Below are 17,646 nucleotides of genomic sequence, written 5' to 3' on the forward strand. Positions count from 1 at the left end.
TTACAATCACGAGTTTCAATCACCTGACCAATAGACTGCTCCTGGGAACCAGAGGTACAGGAGGGAGGAGCCCCTGAGGCTTGAGGAATCAATGTCTGAAACACCTGAAAAGCTATGTGTGTGCTAAGTCCCTTCAATTGTGTCGACTCTTTGCGACCCTATGGACTGTGGCCCGCCAGGCTCCTCTGTCCATAAGGATTCTCCAGGCAAGAATACTGGAGTGGGTTGCAATGCCCTCCTCCAGGGGATCTTCCCGGCCCAGTGTTCGAACCTGCATCTCCTGCATTGCAGATGGATTCTTTTACTGCCGAGCCACCTGGGAAGCCCAAGGAGAGTAATTATTATAATTTGGTACCATTTAATTTTGTAACTTTTTTCAAGTCTACTTGAGTTTATAGTGTTAACTGTAATAAAATGTGCTGACCTAGAGTGTTCCTTTTTCACTTTTTTCTATCATAACTTATTTATTTATTTTTGGCTGTGCTGGGTGTTTGATAAGGCGCAAGGGCTTGTTGTCCTTGCTATGTGCTGACTTTCTTTAGTTGCAGCCAGTGGGGGAGTGCTCTGGCTGCGGAGCAGAGCTCTAGGGGACATGATCTTAGTTGCCCTTTGGCATTCTAGTTCCTGGACCAGGGATCGAACCCATGTCCCTAGCACTGGTAGGTGGATTCTTAACTACTAAACCTCCAGAGAAGTCCCTCTTTCATAACTTTTAATTTATATATGGTGAAAAATTAATCTACAGTGATAACTTAGGTCAAAATAAATTTGATCAGGAAAGTTCTTCAGAAACACATAGTTTTATAGTATTTTAATTTAACTATTTTGTTTAATTTATGAATTTTAAATTTAACTGTAATGATTTTTTGAAAGAAGTAATTACTTTAGGAACAGATAAATATTTCTCTTTAAACTTCTTTAGATTTTAGTCAATGATTTTTTCCTTTTTCAATTCAATTTTTTATCCTGACGTATTTTATTTTAAAATTTATTATTATTATTATTATTATTACTTTACTTTTTGGCTGCACCAAGCAGCATGTGGGGTCTTATTTCCTGGACCGGGGATGGAATGACAGTGGAAGGGCAGAGTCTTAACTGCTGGACTGCCGGGGAATCCCAATGCTGAATTATTTTAAAGCAATCTATCCATTCCTAAGGGTTTCCCAAGTGGCTCAGTGGCAAAGAACCCACCTGCCAATGCAAAAGACATGAGAGACTTGAGTTTGATCCCTGGGTGGGGAAGATCCCCTGGAGGAGGTCATGGCAACCCACTCCAGTATTCTTGCCTGGAAAATCCCATGGACAGAGAAGCCTGGCGGATTACAGTCCATGGGGTTGCAAAGAGTCGGATAAGACTGAAGCAACTTAGCACACATGCAAGCAGCCATTCTTAAATCTCTTGCATTCTCAACTGATCTAATTCTCATTTCCTATTCATATTTCTCCAATTGTACCAAAATAGACTTATACAGGTGGTCTGTCCAAAGTAGGATCCAATCACAGACCAGACTGCAAAACTTTGAGTTTGGTTGTTAGTCCCTTTAAGTCTTTTTAAATCTATGAGAGTACTTTTTAAAAATAACTTTAGGACTTCCCTGGTGGTCTAGTGGTTAAGAATCCACTTGCTAATGCAGGAGACACAGGTTCGAATCCTGATCTGGAAAGATTCCACATGTCTTCGGACAACTAAGCCCATGCACCACAACTACTGAGCTCAAGTGTCACAACTGCTGAAGCTCGCGTGCCCTAGAGCCTGTGTTCTGCAACAAGAGAAGCCACTGCAATGAGAAGCCCGCACACCACAACTAGAGTAGCCCGCTATTCACCACATCTAGAGAAAGCCCCAGAGCAGCAACAAAGACCTAGTGCAGCCAAAAAAAAAAAACCCCACCAAATCTTTATTTTTTAAGACAGTTTTATATTCATGACAAAATTGGGCAGAAAGTACAGAAGTTTGCACCACAGGCCCTGTACTGCCTCCCCCACTATCAATATCTCTCAGTAGAGTAGGTTTTTTATTTTGGTAAACAGTATATCACGTAAAATTTACCATTTTAACTATTTTAAAGTCTACCTTCCTTTTATTTATGTATTTTCTCTTCTTTTTTCCTTTTAAAAAATAACCCTGACTTGCTAAAGAAATTAGACCAGTTTTCCTGCCAACTGTTTCACTTTCTAAATTATTCTGATTGCTTCCTCAAGCTGTCATTCAATTTGTTCTTCTATTTCTTGTAAGTGAAATTTAGATTTAAAGGCTTCATTAGTTCAAGTTAAACACTTTCAACCAAAATACATCACAGATCATATTGTATATTGCCCCGCACCTCCCAAGGAGATACATAGCACTGGTTTGTCCCACCATTAATAAGAGTAAGACCTATTTTGATCAATGGACTGAGGAAGTGACAGCTTGAAATTTATATTTTTCTTCATCTTACGATCAGAGTGGGGTTGCTTTGGAAATACAAAGGAACAGCTCCCTATCAACCACCCATTAATGATTAACATCAATTAATAAACTTTGCCTGAATTAATAATACAATTATGTACTGGGAAATGATAATTTTTCAACTACTTTTTAATACATTTATTAGCAAGTTATCTTTGATATAGAAGAATATTTTCTCATTACTTGGACACTTTAGTTTCAATGAAATATGGTTTCTACTGAATAGGTAGGATAAATGTTTAATTCTTTCTGTTCAATTTTGTAGCTGCTTCATTTGGTAAAAGTACTTTTTTTCTCACTTTACCTTTCAGATTTCATTTTGGATTTTTAGAGGTTCATTGTGTTTCATTCAATAACAGTCATTACCTTTTCAGTTTTCAAATCTATGTAGCTTGGACGATAGGAGCTCCTTCAAGATCAACTCCTGTGAACTTTTGATATAACTCCATTGATGTTTGAAAACTTCCTTGATTTTTCCATGTAACATCTCCTAAATTTACCTTGCAATTCTCCTGCCACAGAAATGTAATCCACTAGTTCTCTCTGTGTTGATATGTTCTTTAAACATCCTTCTAGTGGCTACTTTGAAATCATTGTTGGTTAAATTGGACCTCTGGTCACTTTCATAGACAGTTTCTGTTCCCCATGTTTTTCCTTTTTTGGCTCTCTCTGTCTCTGACTACACTCAGCTATTAAGCTTCTCTAATTGTCAGATTACTTTATTTTCCACAGTGTTAGGACATCAATTGCTTCACAGAGTAATTCAATCAAATTTGGGCTCCTTTGAAAGGATTCTTCCTGAGGTCAGTGTCTGAGATTTGTTCTAAGCCCAGGAAGGATCTCAACAATCATCTCTTTTCCTGTTTTTCTTTGACATCGTAGCTGGTTTATATCTGAGCCTATTGTCAAAGAACTTCTCTATTAACATCTTCTCCTAGTTGTCTTTTGCCACAACTTCCACTGGTTTTGAGAGCACTCTTAGGATTGAATTTCTCAATGGTTGGTTGCAAATGTAGTCAATTCCTTTGGGAAGGGATTAGAACTCACTGTTCTATGGCCTGCTTCGCCTCTGGTCAAAATCTGTGAGCCACATCTCTTGTGCTGGAGGAGGACACAATGGCGCAGTTCTTTCTAAGTGACATCCCACTTTCAGACCTGACTGCTCTGTGGACGTGAGGGGAGGAAGCAGGCATGGGTCCCCTTGGCTTGCCTCTCTGCCTGAGACCCCTGCCAGTAAGCCTCAAGAACAATCAGTTTTTTCATCTGCACCATACCCAGTGAATGAGGTCTGGGCAGAAGAAAGGAACCCCACACCTCTTGGCTGCCGTTACCCTGAATTTAGCCTGAGCAACAGGTAGCTGAGGGTAGAATAAGAAATGCTGATGTATTTATTTCCCTTCTAAGAAGAGAGCCCTCTGACTGAGAGCCTGGGGGATGAGGGGGCTTGGGTTCTTGACTGTACAAGTCTCCAGAAGAGTCTCTGCCTTACTGAGTTGGGAGCAAGAAGACAAGAGAGTGAGATTCTTGGTTCAAACAACACAGACTGTAACAGTTCTTACTGAGTTTAAGTAGATTTTTTGAAAAATAAATGTTTCATTTGCTTTGTGCTCATAGGGCCATTTCCAAATATTTTAACTTTTTTTAAAATAATTTTCACCGGTTTCCTCTGAGATCCTCATGCTCTCATGCTGAAAGTGGAACTTCTACATCAGTTATATTTGATGTAATTACTGATATGGTTTCAGCATACATTACTGCAGTTTGTCTTCTATTTGTCCCATGTGTTTTTGTCCTTCCTCTTCTCTTCTACTTCTTCCGCCCCCAGCCTGTTCCTCCTTCTCTTTTCTCCTTTTGTTCTTTGTATTGTTATTGCAATATGTTTTAGTCTATATATATTATAAACTATAAAATACAATCCTGTATTTGTAAACAGTCAATTATCTCAAATATATTTTAAAATGAGAATTTTTTTGTTTGTAATTATGTATTTACCACTCCTGGCTTTCTTTTCTCCTTTATGTAGATCTAATTTCCCTCTGGTATCATCATACTTCTGTCTAAAGAAATTTCTTTAACATTTTTGATATTATAGATCTGAGGGTGATAAAATTTCTCAGCTTTTTTAAAAAAACATATACATTTCAGGTGTATAGAATTATAGTTCAACACCTGTATGTATCACATAGCCTATTACCATCCATCATCACACAGTTGATCCCCTTCATCCTTTTAGCCTACCTCGCCAAATCCCACCTCCTCTGGTAACCAGTAATCTCATCTCTGTATCTATGAGTTTGTTTTTGTTTTATTTATTTGTTTTAGATTCCACATATGACTTCTATCATACAATATTTGTCTTTTACCTTCTGATTTATTTTAATTAGCATAATACCTTCAATATTCATCCATGTTGTTGCAAATGGCAGGATTTCATTCCTTTTTATGGATGAGTAGTATTCTACATCTTCTTTATCCATTCATCCATCAATAGACACTTTGGTTGTTTCTATATCTTGGCTATTGTAGATAATACTGTAATGAACATAGGGATGCAATATCTTTTCAACTTAGTGTTTTTGTGTTCTTCAATAAATACCCTGAAGTGGAATTGTTGTATCATATAGTAAATATTTTGAGGAATCTTCACAATAGCAGCACCAATTTATAGTCCCATCAAAAATGTATGAGGGTGAAATTTCTCAGCTTCTGTTTGTTTGAAAAAAATCTTATTTTCCCTTCATTTTAAAAATTAATTTTTAAGTTTAAGAAAGTGTGGAAAATACAGATGCATATAATTGATCATCTTAATCATTTAAAATGTTTTAATTTTTTAAAAATTAATTTTTATTGGAGTAGAGTTGATTTATAATGCTGTGCTGACAATTTTTTGTGTGTCTGTGGCTATGCTGGGTCTTTGTTGTGGAGCACAGCCTCTAGAACATGTGGGCTCTCTAGTTGTGGTGTGTGGGCTCTAGAGTGAGTGGGCTCAGTGGTTGCAGTGCTTGGGTTTAGTTGCCCCTTGGCTTGTGGGATCTTGGTTTCCTGACCAGGGATCGAACCTGCATCCCCTGCTTTGGAAGGCAGATCCTTAACCACTGGACCACCAGGGAAGTCCCTGAAAATTTTTAATTAATAATTGTGGTAAAATACACATAACATAAAACCTAACCATCTTAATCATTTTTAAGTGTACATTTCAATAGTGTTAAGTATACTTATGTTGTATAACCAATCTCTAGAACTTTTTCATCTTGCAAAACTGAAACTTCATTCCCTCATTCCCCTCAGCCCCTGAGCAACCATCATTCTACTTCCTGTCTCTATGAATTTGACTACTCTAAATACTTCGTGTAAGTGGAATCATAAAACGTTTGTCCTTTTGTGACTGGCTTATTTTACTTAAAGTGTCTTCAAGATTCATCTATGTTGTAGCATGTCAAAAAAAATTTTTTTTTTTTGCCTGCACTGTGCTGCTTGTGGGATCTTAGTTCCCCAACTAGGGATTGAACCTGAGCCTACAGCAGTGAAAACATTGAGTCCTAACTACTGAACTGCCAGGGAATTCCCAGAATTTCCTTTTTATGGCTGAATAATATTCCTTTATATGTATAACCACTTTTTAAATGTGCTATTTTTTCCTTCATTTTTTTCCCCTTCATTTTTGATGGATATTTTTTGTGAGTAGAGAATTATGGGTTGCAACTAAACACTTCACTGATGTCATTCTGTTGCCTGGCTTGCATAATTTCAGTTGAGAGATCTTTGATCTTTCTTATATCTGTTCCTATGTATTTTCTTTTTCTTTTATTTCTTTTTTTTTTTCTGATTGCCTTTAAGATTCTTTTTTATCTTACTGTTTTTCAGGAATGTGCCTTGGTATGGTTTGTCTTCATCCTAACTGGATAAATGGTTTTTCAGAAAAATTAAGAAAATGTGGACATTATTAAAAAAATTTTCCTGACTCCTCCTGGGACTCTAATTACACATGTATTAGAACACTAGATATTGTCTCACAGAGGAGTGAGACTCTATTCATTTTTTTTTTCCAGTCTTATTTTCCCTTGTGTTTTATACTGTATACTTTCTATTGCTATGATGTCAGTTTCATTGGCGTCTCCTTTTAGTACTATCTAATCTGCTATTTTATCAGCCGGTAAAATTTTCTTTTGGCCTATTGTAGTTTCCATATCTAGAAGTAAGATTTTGTTCTTTTTTTTACATGTCCCATCTCACTCCATTATGTTCATACTTTTCTTTAAACGTTTTGAGCATATTTATAATAATTCTTTTAAAGTCCTTGCCTGTTAATTCTATCACCTCTCTTTCTAATGACTGATTTTTTTCTTACTGAAGTATAGTTGATTTACAATGTTGTGTTAATTTCTGATGTACAGAGAGGTGATTCAGTTAAACATATATATATATGATTTTTTTTTATTCTTTTGCATTACAGTTTACTCCAGGATACTGAATATAGTTCCCAGTGTTATACAGTCGGATTTTGTGGTTCATCCATTCTATGCATATTAATTTGCATCCAAATTTCCATTCCATCCTTCCCTTCCTTCCCCTCCCCTTGGCACCTACAAGTCTGTTCTCTATGTCTGTGAGTCTGCTTCTGTTTCTTAGATAAATTCATTTGTGTTAAATTTTAAATTCCACATACAAGTGATATCATGTGGTATTTGTCTTTCTCTTTCTGATGTATTTCATTTAACAACAATCTCTAGGTTCATCCATGTTGCTACAAATGGCATTATTTCATTCTTTTTTATGTCTGAGTAGTGTTCCACTGTATATATGGTACCACGTCTTCTTTCTCCATTCATCTCTTGATGGACATTTAGGTTGTTTCTATGTCTTGGCTATTGTGAATAGGGCTGCTGTAAACATAGGGGTGCATTTATCTTTTTGAATTATAGTTTTGTCCAGATATATGTCCTGGAGTGGGATTCCTGGAGTGGGATTACTGGATCATATGACAACTCTATTTTAGTTTTTTGAGGAACCGCCATACTATTTTCCATAGTGGCTGCACCAACTTACATTCCCACCAACTGGGTAGGAGTGTTCTCTTTTCTCCACACACTCTCTAGCATTTGTTATTTGTAGATATTTTAGTATGGTGGCCATTCTGACTGGAGTGAGGTTGTATCTGATTGTAGTTTTGATTAGCATTTCTCTTACAGTTAGCCATGTTGAGCATTTTTTCATATTTCTGTTGGCCATCTATATATCTTCTTTGGGGAAATGTCTGTTTAGGTCTTCTGCCCATTTTTTGATTGGATAATGATTTTTTTTTTCTCCTGGTTCTGGGTCACATTTTTTTTGGCTTCTTTGCATGTCTTGCGTTTAAAACACTTTCATGCCAGAGATTGTGAATGTAACATTGTTGAGAGTCTGGGTTTCCCCTCTTTTTGTAGCGTTGACTTTTGTTTTGGCTTGCTGTTAAATTATTTTCAGATAAGCTTGATCCTTTCAAGGCTTATTTTTAACCTTTATTATGGAAGGTCTAGAGCAGCTTTTTCTCTAGGGCTGGTTCAGTATAACTTTAAGTGTGAGATTCTCTGGGGGTCTCTACTAAATTCCCCACATTTTCAATGGGTTCTCCTTTCTGGTTGAAAACTGAACTCCTCCAGTCCCGTGTGAGCTCTGGGACTTGTTCAGCTGACAGTTCTCTTACAGTATGACAAAGGCTCTCTTTGATTAAATTCTAGCCAGGCTCCTCTGAGCCCTCTTCTTATTTAGGACTCAATTTGAGCCTATAAAAATTATAGACTCTTAGCACAAATTATTTTTTCAGTCCCCTTCCCTCACATTGAAAGTCTTACAAAACACTAACATTGTTTCTAACAGCTCAAGGGAGCAGCCCTAGAATAATCCTCCTTAAAGTGCCCGAGAAAAGTCAGTTACCAAAAAAAATTTGTTTTGTTTTATCCCACACCTGACAATAGGCCCCTGATCACTCTTTCTTAGAGCATTTACTAAAAAGGGTTTACAATTATGAGTCTTTCTCCTGTCCCTTTGAGACGTATCTTTATCTTTTATTACTCCATAGTGTCTTTCCAAGGACTGAAAGCCATTCCTTTGAAATGTAATCATCAGAGTAGATAAGGCTCTCCCATGCTCTGTGGAAGGATATAATCCTGGCTTAGATAATGGCCAGTAACAGACATAGTTGCTTTAATTGGCATTTACACTGACCAGCCCTTTGTAATTTTTCAATTCCCTGAGTTTTACTCAAGTCTCTACCTTTCCCTCTGTCTTCTCCCTCATTCTCTCCTGTCACTTCTCGGCCAGTCAAAGCTGAGCTTGGTTCATGCTGAACTCTCTTCCCTGTTGCATTAGTATGTTACAGATCAAAATTTGTCCTTTTCACCTTAACTAGTGTCTGGCTTTGTTTATCTTTGACAATATATTTAACTAGACTTATGGTGTGTGAGCATGCCTCTGCATGCTCAGTTGTGTCCGACTCTTTGCAACCCCATGGACTGTAGCTCACTAGGCTATTCACATGCATGAAATCCCATTTTAGAGTTTGCTTTCTTGGCTCACTCCTGGCTCTGATCCCTGTCAGTCATGTTCTCCAAGAAGCAGAGATTTGAATCCTGGAAGTTTATTGTAGAGAGCTTTCAGGTTCATTGTGGGAGAATGAAGGAAGCAAGGTTGGGCAGAAGTTATAGACTGCAAGGCATTCACAAAAGAGCTTCGGGCTATTCCAGGCAGAGCATTGGAGTTAGGATGGACCTACAGAATTGTTTGGAGCCAAGGTAACTGGGCCATTATGCCCTTGTGTCAATCAGTCTTTGAGTGTGGGCTGCCCTGGGGAAAAAGGCATGATTTGAAATGAACCTCAGGTAAGGTTACCTGGGGAGCTTAACTGCAAAGGATCGGTCATTAGCACTCCTAGCAGCTGGGGGAATGAACACTTACTTCAGTTTTGAAGGATGGAGATCTGGGGGAGCACACCCCAACAGTCCTAAAATATGCTTCCTATTGTTTGAACCATTTACAACAGGAAAGTATTCATGTGTTTTGTGTAATAAAAATGTTCAGAAGTATTTTCAAATAAGCAAACAAAAAGAAATTAGAAATTACCCATAATCTTTCCACTGACTTAACCACTGTAAATATTTTGGCATATGTGCTTTCAGAATTTCAGATTCAAAATTATATTGTGCATGTGTATATCATGTTATAAAAATGAGACCATATTGTAGACATTGTTAGTAGTTCTTTTTTAACTTAGTAATGTTTTAGAATAATCTTCTCATATTTACATACTCTGGAACATCCTTTTTTTAGAACAGTTTTAGGTTTACAGAAACAAATTGAGTAGATAGTGCAGAGTTCCCATATTCCCCCAGCCCGACTGCAGTTTCCCCTACTATTAACATACTGCGTTAGTGCGGTACATCTGTTACAGTTAGTGAACCAGCATTGAAGCACTATAATTGGCTAAAGTCCGTTGTTTATATTAAGGTTCACTCTGTACAGTTCTGCAGATTTTGACAAATGCATGTTATGTGTTCACCATTATAGTATCCTATAGATACAGCCCTAAAAATGCTATGTATTTCACCTACTCATTCCCCTTCTTCAAACCTTGGCAACCACTGATCTTACTGTGTCAATAATTTTGTCTCTTATAACATCCTATTTGATGGCTGCATAACATTGTCTCATATGGATTTATCCAACCACCCCTTTACTCTGGGACACTGATTCTCTTACATTTCTTAATGACTAGAATGCTGACACTAAAACTTGGATTCACACAGCAGCAAATCAAATTTTGCTGACCTTGGGCACACAATTAATTCGCTTGCTGACATACTCATACTTAACTCTTACTGATGTTTCATTATCTTTGGGCAAAGGAGCCTTTTACATCTCACACAGTCTTGGAAACCAAGGAAAACATCTGGCATTCACTCTGATGGGAGAACCAAAGCAAAGCTGTAAACACCATCTGTCAATTTTGCCTTCCAAAGAGCCTTTCCAAATTTCCAGGGGTTCTCTTTGCCAACTCCTCGTCACAGTTAGCAGCACCAGAAACAAATGAAATCATTGAGGTTTCTAATGATGTTCTGGGCCAGAAGGCCGGGCTCCCAGAGCTTCCTGCTCCACAGGTGTACATCCTTATAGGCTACCTCTGTGCATGTGTGCTAAGTCGTTTTGGTATTGTCAGACTCTTTGTGACCCTATGGACTGTAGCTCGCTAGGCTCCTCTGTTCATGGGATTCCCCAGGCAAGAATACTGTAGTGGGTTGCCATGCCTGCCTCCAGGGGATCTTCTCAATACAAGAATCGAACCCGCATCTCCCGTGGCTCCTGCATTGCAGGTGGATTCTTTACCACTGAGCCACTTACAAAGCCCCACTCTCCTTCATAGGTGTCTCCTTAAGCTAGGCAGCTGTGCATGGATGTTCACTTTGTTCTCTGTATGAAAGTGCCTGGCTGAGGGTCCAGAGAGCTAAAATCCAGCTGCATTCAGCCTGCCAAATTGCAAACCCTGGCACTGCATCCACTCAGAGAGGGTGCCTTTTTCTATCTTACACAAGGCACAGTTTAGTTTAGTGGCTGGCCTTGCCCTTGAGCTTGCTGCAATTAACTCTACTGTAGTTGTCTGTTTACATGTTTGTCTTCCTCCAAAAATTCTTTTTTTTTTTTTTTTTTTTTGGCCACATGGTTTAGTTCCCCAACCAGGGATTGAATGTGAGCCCTGGCAATATAAGCACCAAGTCCCCACCACTGGGCCACCAACCTGGTCTTTTTTTTTCTTTGGCTATGCTGGGTCTTCGTTGCTGCGCTTGGATTTTTTCTAGTTGAAATGAGCGGGAGCTACTCTCTAGTTGGTGTGCGAGCTTCTCATTGAGGTGGCTTCTCTTGTCGCAGAGCACAGGCTCTAGAGGTTGGACTCAGTTGTGGCACACAGGTTTAGTTGCCCCACGGCATGTGGAATCTTACTGGACCAGAATCGAAGCCACATCTCATGCATTGGCAGGTAGAGTCTTAACCACTGGACCACCAGGAAAGCCCTTGTTGTTGCTGTTTAGTTGCTCAGTCATGTCCAACTCTTTGCGACCCCATGGACTGTAGTCTGCCAGGCTCCTCTGTCCCTGGAATTTCCCAGGCAAAAATATTGGAGTGGGTTGCCATTTCCTTTTCCAGGTTCTCCCCACCCAGGGATCGAACCTATACCTCTTGCACTGGCAGGAAGGTTCTTTACCACTGAGACACCTCGGAAGCCCCAGAAAAGCCCTACTATTTACTTTTATTCTTTTGCAGAAAGACTCTTGCCTTGCCTTCTGTTTTCTCCTGTTTTTCATATCCATCTCTCTCACTGATTTTGTGAACTACACAATAACTTTTGAAGTTGGTCATGACATTGTCATTCTCAAGCCAATTCTCTGTTTTCTCCTGAAAACTGCATTTCCAAGCTCCTTTGCTGACTGGATACAGCTAGATTCATTCACTGCCAGTGAGGCACTGGCAGAAAAGGGGGAAGGGAGAAGTCCCGGTGATTCTTCCTCTCTTATAACTATGGGAGTATTTCCCAGCAGGGCCTGCCATCCTCTATAATACATGATTTCTACTTCCCTTCCTTGCTTGGTTCCATGTTCTGCTGCCCATCTTCCTTCAGCTAAGTCCTGCCCCCTCCAGAGCCACTGTTGATAGCTCCGTGTGTATACTTTCAGTTTTTATATTTACTGACTTGTTTTTGGCTGTGTTGAGTCATGTGTTAGTTGTGGCATATGGGATCTTCATTGTGGCATGTTTTTTGCTGTGGTGCGTGGTCTTACTTGCCCTGAAGCATGTGAGATTGTAGTTCCTTGACCAGGAATCAAACTTACGTCCCTTGCATTGGAAGAAGGACCCTTAACCAGGGAATTCCCTCCTTTCAGTTTTTAATCTAGGCATTTAATACCTATTTATATGTAGTTTTATTTTACAAAAATAAATACAATATGCATTATTCTTCAATTTGCATTTTTAATTCCACAATGTATTGTGATAGTCACTGCCAAATTGCTCTACAAAAAATTTTCACCAATTTGTATTGTCATTATATAAATTGCGTATACTTCTCCTGCCTTCAATCTTTCCCATCATGAGGGTCTTTTCTAATGAGTCAGCTCTTCACATCAGGTGGCCAAAGTATTGGAGCTTCAGCTTCAGCATCAGTCCTTCCAATGAATATTCAGGACTGATTTTCTTTAGGATTGACTGGTTTGATCTCCATGCAGTCCAAGAGACTCTCAAGAGTCTTCTCCAACTCCACAGTTCAAAAGCATCAATTCTTCGGTGCTCAGTGTACATCATTATCTGTACACCTGTCTAATTTCCTTACTTAACTGTCTTTAGAGCATCTTTATAGACTCATGGCTCCTGGCACATAGTAGGACTTTGTCAATGTTGGATGGCTAAATGAATGAAAGAGTGTAGAGCTGCTTGTATGTCTTTCCTGTCTCTTCTCTTAAATACCCCAAATCCTAGTGTATGAAGGGAGAGAGAAAGAAGAGGAAAAGCAGGAGGAGTGCAAACTTGGTGCTGCTTGCCTGGAGTGCTCCTTCTAAGCCAACAGGTATGCTGGCACTGGGAGGGAAAGACACAGGATAGGAAAAGTAGAGGTCTGGCACCCTGTTCACCATCTTCTGACCCCAGGTGAGTTACCACTGGAATCCACACCCAGAAACTGACAAGTATGAGTCACTTCTAGGAAGACTAAGAACTATTTGTTTTTCTAGAAAACTTCCCCACTTTTTTTCCATTTCTTTTTTAAAAATATTCTTTTAAATTAAAAAATTAAAGTTTAGTTGATTTACGATGTTCTGTTAATTTCTTCTGTATGGGAAAGTGATATATATATATACACGTATGCTGCTGCTGCTGCTGCTAAGTTACTTCAGTCATGTCTGACTCTGTGTGGCTCCATAGACGGCAGCCCACCAGGCTCCCCTGTCCCTGGGATTCTCCAGGCAAGAACAGTGGAGTGGGTTGCCATTTCCTTCTCCAATGCACGAAAGTGAAAGTGAAGTCGTTCAGTCGTGTCCGACTCTTAGCAACCCCATGGACTGAAGCCTGCCAGGCTCCTCCATCCATGGGATTTTCCAGGCAAAAGAGTACTGGAGTGGGGTGCCATTGCCTTCTCCCATATATACATATATATATATATACATTCTTTTTTTTTTTTGGTAATCTCCTCTTTCACTATGGTTTATCATGGTAAACTGAATTCAGTTCTCTGTGCCTTTCCATTTCTTTTTTAGAAAAGATTTATTATTTGTTGATTTTGGCTGTGCTGGGTCTTCTTTGGTGTGTGAAGGTTTTCTCTAGTTTGGGCGAGTGGGGGCTACTCTCCAGTTGTGATGTGCAGGCCTCTCATCGCAGTGGCTTCTCTCTGCAGAGCATAGGCTCTAGGTGTGTGGGCTTCAGTAGTTGTGGTGCAAGGGCTTAAGCTGCCCCATAGCATGTGGGGTCTTCCTAGACTAGGGATCAAACCTGTGCCCCTGCATTGGCAGGTGGATTCTTTTTTTCTTGTAAATATTTTTATTTATTTGTTTATTTTTGACTGTGCTGGATCTTTGTTGCTGTCAGTCTTTTCTCTAGTTGAGGCAAGTGGGGGCTACTCTTCATTGCAGTGGGAGGGCTTTTCATTGCGGTGACTTCTCTGGTTGTGGAGCACAGGCTGTAGGGTGAGCAGGCTTCAGTAGCTGCCACACGTGGGCTCAGTAGTTGCAGCTTGCAGGGCTCTAGAGCACAGACTCAATAGTTGTAGCACACGAACTTAGTTGCTCCAAGGCATGTGGGATCTTCCTGGACCAGGAATCAAACCGTGTTTCCTGCATCGTCAGGCGGATTCTTTACCATTGCACCACCACAGAAATCCTATCTTTCCATTTCTTAAGGACGAGTTGCCTCCATGGAGTCTGGGGGACATGGCAGGCTGGCTCAGGAGTAGATGGTCACCAAATTGTGTGTGTGCTAAGTTGCTTCAGTCATGTCCTACTCCTTGCGACCCTATGGAGTATAACCCTCCAGGCTCCTCTCTCCATGGGATTCTCCAGGCAAGAATATTGGAATAGGTTGTTATGCCCTCCTTCAGGAGATCTTCTCAACCCAGGGATCAAACCCACAGTTCTTATGTCTCCTGCATCGACAGGCAGGTTCTTTACCACTAGCACCACCTGGGAAGCCCTGGTTAGCTACTTGGTCCCCACTTAAAGCAAGAAGACAGAGAAGAAAAATTACTAGATCAGGAGACCAAGGCTGATGAGGAATCTCAGAAAGCCCCTGTCTGATGGAGGAGGTTTGTCTCTGGTCTCAGAGAATCCTACTCTGAGAGAACAGGCACACACCCAGGCCTCCAGAGGGTTTTCCTTCCTAATCCTCCATGGCACCATGGTCTTCTCATTCCTTTTCTACTTCTTGCTACTACCTTTGCATCTCTCTACTTTATCTCCCGTGCCCTATTTGTCAGTGTTCCAAAGGGTCCCAGTCCCAGAAATTTTAATTAATCTCATTTTCCATTCTTCTAGCCATACGTGCAAAAATTTGACTCAGGTCAAAAGCTTTAAAGTCATCCTTGAGTCTTCTGATTTTTCACACTGTGCATCTAATCTGTGAGCAAATTCTTACAACTTTACTTTCAAAATGTACCCATAACCTGACCATTTTTTATCACTTTCACTGCTATTGCCTCTCAGTCTACAGCACTGTCATTTCCTGCCGGGGCTACTGCAATAACCTCTAAGTGGTCTTTCTTCTGTGCTTGCCCTTCTTTGGTTTATGCTCAGTGTTGTCACTAGAGTATCCTGATAAAAAATTTTGATCATTTTCCTTCTCTGCTCAAAACTCTCCAATGGCTTTCAGCTTACTTAAAAAGCCAAAGTCCATAAAATGATCTACAAATCCCTATGTGATTTAACCCCCTGTTACCTCTCTGCTTTCAGCTCCCATTATTCTCTTCATTGCTCACTCCATGCCAGCCACATTGGGTTGCTTATCGTTCCTAGAACATAGAGAGCTTTCATCTCAGGGCCTTTGTACTTGTTGTTCCCTTGGCCTGGCATTTTGTTCTCCAAGGTATCTGCCTAACTCATTGCCTGACTTCCTTCAGGTCTTTTCTCAGATGCCATCTTTCCGTAGCCATCCTTTATACATTTCAACCCTGGATATTTTCTATCCCCTTTCCCTGCTTTATTCTTTGTAACCCTGTAACCACTATTATTATTTTCCTCTAAAACGTAAGATTTGTGAGAGCAGGGTTTTAGTGGGGGGGTGGTGGTGGCAGCAGGAGGTCTTTTTATATACTGCTGTATCACCAGTGCATAGAACAATGCCTGGTATACTGCAGGCATTCAATAAATACTGGCTGGATAAATGAATGAAAAATTCATTTGTTTAAGGAGTACCACTATTCTATATCTATGTACTCCTTACCTCCTTCCTGATTTCCAAGCTCACATTTCCTTCTGAGCATCTCTCCAGAAAATCTGCCATCATCTTAATCTCAGTTTGGCCAGCTACACTCATTGTTATTTCCTTTGGTACTTCAGTAAAACTTAGGTCTTACTTCTGTTAATAAGACACCCCCAAAACTTGGCTCTTTCCTCTTCATGATTGCTCCTCCCATTTAGAAGATCTCTAAATCTTGTGAGTCCATTTCCTAAGTCTTGTTCCAGTTGATCTAGTCTTCATTCCCACTGTCTCTGGTTTAGTCCAGGTGTAAGTATTTCACTCAATGTAGAAGTCTACCAGACTTCCTTGGTGGTCTAGTGTTTAAGAATCTACCTTCCAACACAGGGGACAAGGGTTCAATCCCTGGTCAGGGAACTAAGATCCCCCATGGCAAATGGCAACTAAGATGGGGCAACTGCTAAGTCCGCATGCCACACAGAAAGATCCTGTATTCTGTAACTAAGACCTGAAGCAACCAAAATGAATAAATATTTGGGCTTCTTAGGTGGCTCAGAGGTAAAGAATCCATCTGCTAATGCAGGAGACACAGGAGACTTGGGTTTGATCTGTGGATTGAGGAGATCCCCTAGAGGAGGAAATGGCAACCCACTCCAATATTCTTGCCTGGAAAATGCTATGGACAGAGGAGCCTGGAGGCTATAGTCCATGGGATTGCAAAAGAGTTGGACACGACTGAGCATGCAGGCACACAAAAAAGTCTGCCTGGTAGTCTCCAATCCATTTTACTCACTGCTACCATTTTAATTCTCCTGTTGAGAAGATTTGCTCAGATCACTGCTCTCTCCACAAACCTTCTGTGGCTGTGTTTGAATTAAGTAGGTAAGTTGTCCAGAATTGATGATTTCCTATTCTCTGTTCATTTTGACTGCTCCACTTCTGGAATACCCACCTTCTCTCATTAAAACTGCTGCACTCTTCAAAATACAATTACCTGCTCTGGAGTTCTAGAGAGAAAATAGGGCTAGAGAATTAGATACCAGAATGTATACATTCTTTATGTGTAGAATCAAGAAAGTGTAGAGATGTAAATCTTTCCTAACCCTTTAGCTAAAACTCAATTTTTTCCAGAGCAACTGAAGCCACCATCACTCTTTTTCTAGAGTTACTGTTTATGCTTCTATTTCTCCCACCAGCTAGGAACTTTTTGGAACATAGATTTATCTCATTCAGTTGTGAACATCCAGGCACCTGATTCTAGGAAACAGAAGGAAGTAAAGGTTTGGGATTGGATTACCTGGTTTAAATCCATTTAATGTCAGAATTGGAGGGAGAGTTATTAGAGATCACCTTTCAATCCATTCATTTTGTTGCTGAAACTTGGCCTCTGTTCACTAGTGCCTAACAGAAACACGGAGACAGAGTTCTGGGTGAAGTAGAAAATAACAGCTTTATTGCTTTGCCAGGCAAAAGGGGCACAGTGGGCTCATGCCCTCAAGATTGTGTGTCCCACTCTGGTGGGGGTAGTAAGGAGTTTTATAGTGTTCAAGAAGTAAGGCATGGTCAGGCATGTGGGCATTCTGATGATTGGATGGCGGTGAGGTAATCATAAACCTTTTGGTTCCAACTTGTTTGGGGTCTACATGCTTGTGAGTGTGCTTAGACGCTTCAGTTGCGTCTGACTCTCTGCGACCCCATGGACCATGGCCTGCCAGGCTCCTTTGTCCATGGGATTCTCCGGGCAACAATACTGGAGTGGGTTGCCATTTTCT

General features: G+C 40.1%; 1 protein-coding gene across 7 annotated transcripts in view; it reads left to right on the forward strand.

Annotated features, from left to right (window-relative positions):
- The window catches only part of UBAP1 (ubiquitin associated protein 1), a 111,610-nt gene that overhangs the window by 24,103 nt on the left and 69,861 nt on the right, over nucleotides 1-17,646 (forward strand). The gene's annotated exons all lie outside the window — the stretch shown is intronic.

Source organism: Giraffa tippelskirchi, chromosome 1 (genome assembly GCF_054371585.1).
Source record: "Giraffa tippelskirchi isolate mGirTip1 chromosome 1, T2T-mGirTip1v1.2.pri, whole genome shotgun sequence".
NCBI classification, from domain to species: domain Eukaryota; kingdom Metazoa; phylum Chordata; class Mammalia; order Artiodactyla; family Giraffidae; genus Giraffa; species Giraffa tippelskirchi.